A 6,856-nucleotide genomic window follows, 5' to 3' on the forward strand; every position below is an offset into this window, starting at 1 on the left:
TCGTTTTTCCTTAATTTTAGTATATGTGTTGTAAACTATTGTAAATGTAATTTCTTTAAGTTTCGGAGGCATGAAGTTCCGTACGTAATTTTTTAAATAGGAGTTCAAACTTTAACTGCGTGCTCAATCAATTGCCTAACTTTTCGGATTGGAGTCTATTAGACAAAATGGATTGACAACATTTTAACATGTCTGAAACATAACATAAGTTGGTGGGTTAAGTCAACATTCTTAGTTTTATATATATATATATATATATATATATATATATATATGTATGTATGTATGTATATATCGCATCCAATCTCGTTCTTTCACTAAGAGACATAGGCACCCTACTTTACTACCACAATAGTCTGTAATTACAGACCGCTTCTGATGAAGTCTGAATAAAGACGAAAGTTAAAGCTGATAATGGTATCCTGCGTCATCTCTTCAGTTGACCTCATCTTATGTTTTATACTCTCACCTCATATGCCTCAAGAGCTTGTGGTACAAGTAAACTGTCATCACATTATACATCTTTCTCTTTTTACTCAAATCAACTTTTGATTGGGGTGGACTTATCCTTAAAGTATGTTCATTATTATGACGATAATGCTTTTTAATCTGCACATTTCCATGACTACCATGATCATGAATGAAACTATCATTTCAATATCTAATCACTCTGATTTTTGTATCCCTGACAAAGACGTGAGTTTGCGTTAATTAAACATATATATTCATAAATATATGTATGTATATATATATATATAGTATATATATATATATATATATATATATATATATATACATATATATATATATATATACCTAGATTCAACCAAAGGGCGAATGCTCGAAAATTGTACGCAAAGGGGAATTCAACCTATATCACGTTAATGAGGCTATGCGTGATTAAATTTTGATTTTGATAAATATTTGTAAATAACGGGAGGTAATCTAAAAAAGTGAGGACCTTTTCCCTGTGTCCCTGCGTTTAATTTGGAATATACAATTTTTGGTTCTCCCAAAAATTCTCCCTAAGGTATTTTTACCCCACAATGAACGAAAGGGGCCTTCTCCTTTCAGTATTTGTAAAGTCGGCTCCTTCGCCTTATTAACTGGGCAGTATTTATTTTTTTAAAAATGAGAAAATAAAATAAATTTGTTTATTTTACGATCAGACAAAACAAAAATTAATGTTTTTCTAGAAAATATATTGCACCACATGATATTAATAATAAATATAAATTTGTAAATGCATGCAATTCCCCTTTTCGTCACATATAGCAGCACTATATTCCCCTTTGTAAGATCATGCAATTCCCCTTTTCGTCACATATAGCAGCACTATATTCCCCATTGTAAGTTCATGCAATTCCCCTTTTCGTCACATATAGCAGCACTATATTTCCCTTAGTAAGTACATGCAATTCCCCTTTTCGTCACATATAGCAGCACTATATTCCCTTTGTAAGTACATGCAATTCCCCTTTACGTCACATATAGCAGCACTATATTCCCTTTGTAAGTTCATGCAATTCCCCTTTTCGTCACATATAGCAGCACTATATTCCCTTTGTAAGTTCATGCAATTCCCCTTTTTGTCACATATAGCAGCACTATATTTCCCTTAGTAAGTACATGCAATTCCCCTTTTCGTCACATATAGCAGCACTATATTCCCCTTTGTATATATGCAATTCCCCTTTTTCGTCATATACATCACCACTATATATATTCCCCTTTGTGTACATGCAATACCTCTTTTCGTCACATATAGCAGCACTATATTCCCTTTGTAAGTACATGCAATTCCCCTTTTCGTCACATATAGCAGCACTATATTCCCTTTGTAAGTTCATGCAATTCCCCTTTTCGTCACAGATAGCAGCACTATATTCCCTTTGTAAGTTCATGCAATTCCCCTTTTCGTCACATATAGCAGCACTATATTCCCTTTGTAAGTACATGCAATTCCCCTTTTCGTCACATATAGCAGCACTATATTTCCCTTAGTAAGTACATGCAATTCCCCTTTTCGTCACATATAGCAGCACTATATTCCCTTTGTAAGTACATGCAATTCCCCTTTACGTCACATATAGCAGCACTATATTCCCTTTGTAAGTTCATGCAATTCCCCTTTTCGTCACATATAGCAGCACTATATTCCCTTTGTAAGTTCATGCAATTCCCCTTTTGTCACATATAGCAGCACTATATTTCCCTTAGTAAGTACATGCAATTCCCCTTTTCGTCACATATAGCAGCACTATATTCCCCTTTGTATATATGCAATTCCCCTTTTTCGTCATATACATCACCACTATATATATATTCCCCTTTGTGTACATGCAATACCTCTTTTTGTCACATGTAGCACCACTATATTCCCCTTTGGAAGTACACGCAATACCCGTTTTTGTCAAACATAACACCACTATATAGGGGATTATTTTTAAGAGTATTAATAAGAGCTTTCCGAAAGGAATACTGTGATATTCACAGAGGAAAGGGATTATTTCTCCCATATTCAAAAATGGTGAAAGAGAAAACCTACAAAATTTGCGGTCAATAACGTTGCTCAATATCGATTATAAGTTGATTACAACAGTACTCGCTAATGGATTACAGAAAGTCCTGCATAAATTGATTGACGAAGATCAGGAGGGATATTAGACGTGGTTTTGATGTAGCAAGGCTCATTCAGGATGTAATTGATATTTTCAAATACAACATAATTAAAGCTACTTTCGTAGAATTAAGCCGTGTGTCATGGGACAATAGATACGTACGTCATGTATTGAACTGTGTGGACATCACAATCGCAAGCCGGTCCCGATTTCAAAAGCTGAACAAATTTTTCTGAAATATATTTAGTCGTGTTATACGCAACCTGCCGAAAGGTGTCTATTTTTTTTGATTTTCACAAAGCGTTTGACACGCTAGAGTGGAATTTTATTTTAAATTGTTTAAGAGCTTATGGTTTTAAAACTGGATTTTGGAAATCGATAGCTATATTATATATATTCAACAACGTCATTTTGAATGGATGGCTAACATATTATCGTCTGTTGAGAGCCATACGGGCGTTATTATATTTTAAAGGTGTTTCGTTCGGAGCCAGAAGGGCGCTATTGCTGTACAAAGTCAATAGCAATAGCGCCCTTCTGGTTTCCAACGGAACATCTTTGATCTGCAATAGCGCCCTTCTGGTCCTCCGCCGACGATATATTCCCATCAAGAGGCGTTACTCGTTAGACAAGGATATCCATTACCGGCACCTTTGTTTATTTTGGCAATAGAAAAAATAGCCCTTAAAGTGAGAGATACAGAAAAAAAAAGTTTGGGGAAAATCGGACAGGTAATAAAAAAAAGTTATGACTTTTAAATGATTTGAAAAAAATGGGCAAATCAGTGAAAACTTTTAGACATGTTGCCAATTTGATGACGTCGTGGGTGCACTAATTACCATAATTTTGTTTATATTTATAGTGCAAAATGCATAATTTCTACAGTACGTAAGCTACAAAGTTTGTATTGATGTAAACATGCATATAGGGGATCTACCTATCTATCATCATGGAGCTTTAGCTCCATGATTTAAACACTCATAAATTTCTTATTAGTTGTCCGATTTTTCTCAACTTTTTTTTTGTTCTGATCTTCTAATATTTCTGATCCTGTTGAAAAAATATTTTTGGGTAGACTCTTCTTTTTAAAATATGTGTTGCTAAAAACGGTGCCAATGAGTGATCATGATTTGGGGGGGGGGGAGGGGTGACCAGTGAGAATGCAAGATTCTAACCTGCATGTATTATTTTTCATAGATGGTTTGGGCAGTGGATTACCGTGATTCATAGCATGGCGGTAAGGAGTTTAAATACTGAGCAACGTAATGTAGCCTACAGCGCAAGCTGGGGGATGATCATGGGGTGGCATGGGCGTACCCCCGCCCCCCCCCCCCAGTTTGGGATGGTGTTCAGTCAGGGGAAAGTGAGTTTAAGTTCTGAAAAGGGTTAAAGACCGCCCCCGACAAAAAAGTCTTCACGACTTATTGCATATTAAAAGGATCATGATTATTTTAAAAAATTGAAGTTTTGGGGCTATATTTAAGTTTTTTTTGTTTTTTAATTTACAATCAATAAGGTAGTGGATGCCCATTCATTTTAAGACTAATTACGGCAATGGGATGTTGATTACAAACTCATTATGCGCCTACATTCTTGAAGTAGGTATACCAATTTAAGGCATAACACATTTATAGGCATATAAACTAATCCACCCACACTCTTCTCCGCTCATTTCACGTTGTTGTTGTGCACCCCCCCCCCCAACACACACTCAAATAAACACATTATGAGATTGTGGTCATTGCCCACTAGGCGTTTGATAAATAAAAATTCAATTCATCTCATTTCCCTCATTCCCTCAAACGCATGCCCATAGTTACACCAAACCAAGCAATAGGCCAACCACCTCGCACACCCCTATACGCATGTATAAACACCCCCAAACAAAAAGAACACTTACATAAACACGTATAACATACATACACAAACACTTTTTCAATATATTTACAGACTAATATATGTATCCCCACACGCCACACACACACACATATTAAAAACAAACATACACCAATACCTGTACATGAATAATAGTAAAGTCTGTTTTGACAGTGGGATTTAGATAATAAGCTTGAAGCTTACAAAATTTGTGGTGAGAGCCCCCTCCCCTGTCCCCGCCTGAAAATGAAATAAAAAAATAATAAAGGTGTACGCACGGCAGCCACGTTTATTGTGCCACCAAGAGGGGGGATACCTGGAAGAGTAACTTTGTCTTCATATGGAAGAATCATTTCACCCTGAAACACAATGTCGTGCGTTTCTAAAACACTCTAAGTCTTACTCTCTTACAGTAACTGCAGGCAGTGTTATTGAGAAGTCTGCATGATTATTACCCCCCCCCCTGCAGACAAATGAAGAAAAAGACTGCGTCCAAGATTAAAGACAAAAACTTACACCAACAAATGTCATACGAGGACAGAAGTGCATCTGATTAAGTGAATTTTAATGAAACAAGTAATCTATCACAATGTGAAAACATCCATTCATACACAATGTAAAAAGACAATTCACAATGAAGTTGAAGCATGAACTGCTCCAAACCTGGGTTATCCACAAAGTACTTATAAACACCAAACATGCAAAGGAACAATTGAAATGTCACATTTCATGAACTACGACCTCTTGTACATGTCCAACTCACAGTACTAAATACATACAGATTACTACAGATACTACAAATCTCAGTTCTTGAAAAATTTCCTTTCAATTTCTCATAATTTCTAGACATGCAGTGCCATATGTGACATAAGGGGAAGCATTGTATTGATGCTATGAACGACAAGGAGCGCTTCATTTATCTATAATTATGAGCAATTTTTTTTGTATTAATAATTAATAATAAAATAAAAATTAATAATTAATTAATAATTGTTATATTTATACCAAATGTATATCTTAAACCAAGACAAATGGTTAATTTATGTAACACACTGCATATTATGGCAATGGAAAAACTTGTTGAACCTTTTTTATGAATTGTTAATAAGTTTCCTACTTCATACTTGAACAATAAACACACAAACGTATATTATGCAATGGGTATACAATACTATGAAAAGGAGCAATGCATGTAATAACATCCAGCAAAATTCTTCAACGTTCGTCATGAATTTTGATATTTGTCCTGTTTTGTATAAAAAATAAACACAGCAATCGATATTATGCAGGTAAAATTTGTTTCTCAGTTTTTTAGGTGAATTTTTCGATAAACTAGTACAGCGAAAGAGAAGGGGGTGGTGCTGACAAGGGAAGGATATGCCATGAATTTCTTCTTCTCGTGTCCAATTCCACAAATACATGAACTACAATGTAGCTGTTACACATCTAGAGCAAGTGAAACATAAGACAAGCACTTATCAAATAAATGATATCCATTCCAGTACATTTCACATTACACTTGATCTCCTGAGCAGAAGTCAACTGAATTGAATAAAAAAAAAACATACTCCAGCCATGCTTACACTTACAAAAATGACGTACCTGTGCTATCATGTATATTTTTATGCATATATACACTGATTGTCTGCCAAGTATACCTGCTTTGTCCCCAGCACCAACATCATTAAAAAAAGAAGTAAACCCCCAAAACATTAGGGGAGGCTTTAGAAGGCATTTGCTCAGGTAGGCAATAAGTCAGATTTAATTTTATACAGCCTTTTTAATAAGGCTGCTGAGAGTTAGGTGAATCAACAATGAAATACTTAATTCCAATTATTTGCAATTAAAGCTGCCTTCACAAACAAAAAATCATCTATCTTACTAGACTAATGATTACATCTCCGAGTTTGAACTAGAATCAGCTAGGCATGACATTACTAGCACAACATATATTTGTATTTATATATTGTACAGTGGGTAAAATGCTCTAGTTAGAGTGAGGCTGAGAAGCTAAATTTTATCTGAATGCTGGATGCTGAATCTGGTGGTGTAATTTTTTTAAAATCAATTGTGCATTTTTTTGTGCATAATTAGGAAATGAATTATTCATAATGCGTATTTTATGCATTTGGGGGATATTTTCATAACTTCAGCCTAAACAAGTACAAAATTACATGAAAACTGTGTAATAATGAAGATTAATGTTTCCCAAATGTGAAATAAATCAATTCTTATCTATTTTTATGAGTACAGCAGATTTGCATAAAGTATTAATGTATGTAAATGTACACAAATATATGCAGCTATAGCCTTTTTAATGACATGCGCATACCAATTCAGTACTGCCAACCTAAAAGCGC

Source organism: Lytechinus variegatus, chromosome 15 (assembly GCF_018143015.1).
Source record: "Lytechinus variegatus isolate NC3 chromosome 15, Lvar_3.0, whole genome shotgun sequence".
NCBI classification, from domain to species: Eukaryota; Metazoa; Echinodermata; class Echinoidea; order Temnopleuroida; family Toxopneustidae; genus Lytechinus; species Lytechinus variegatus.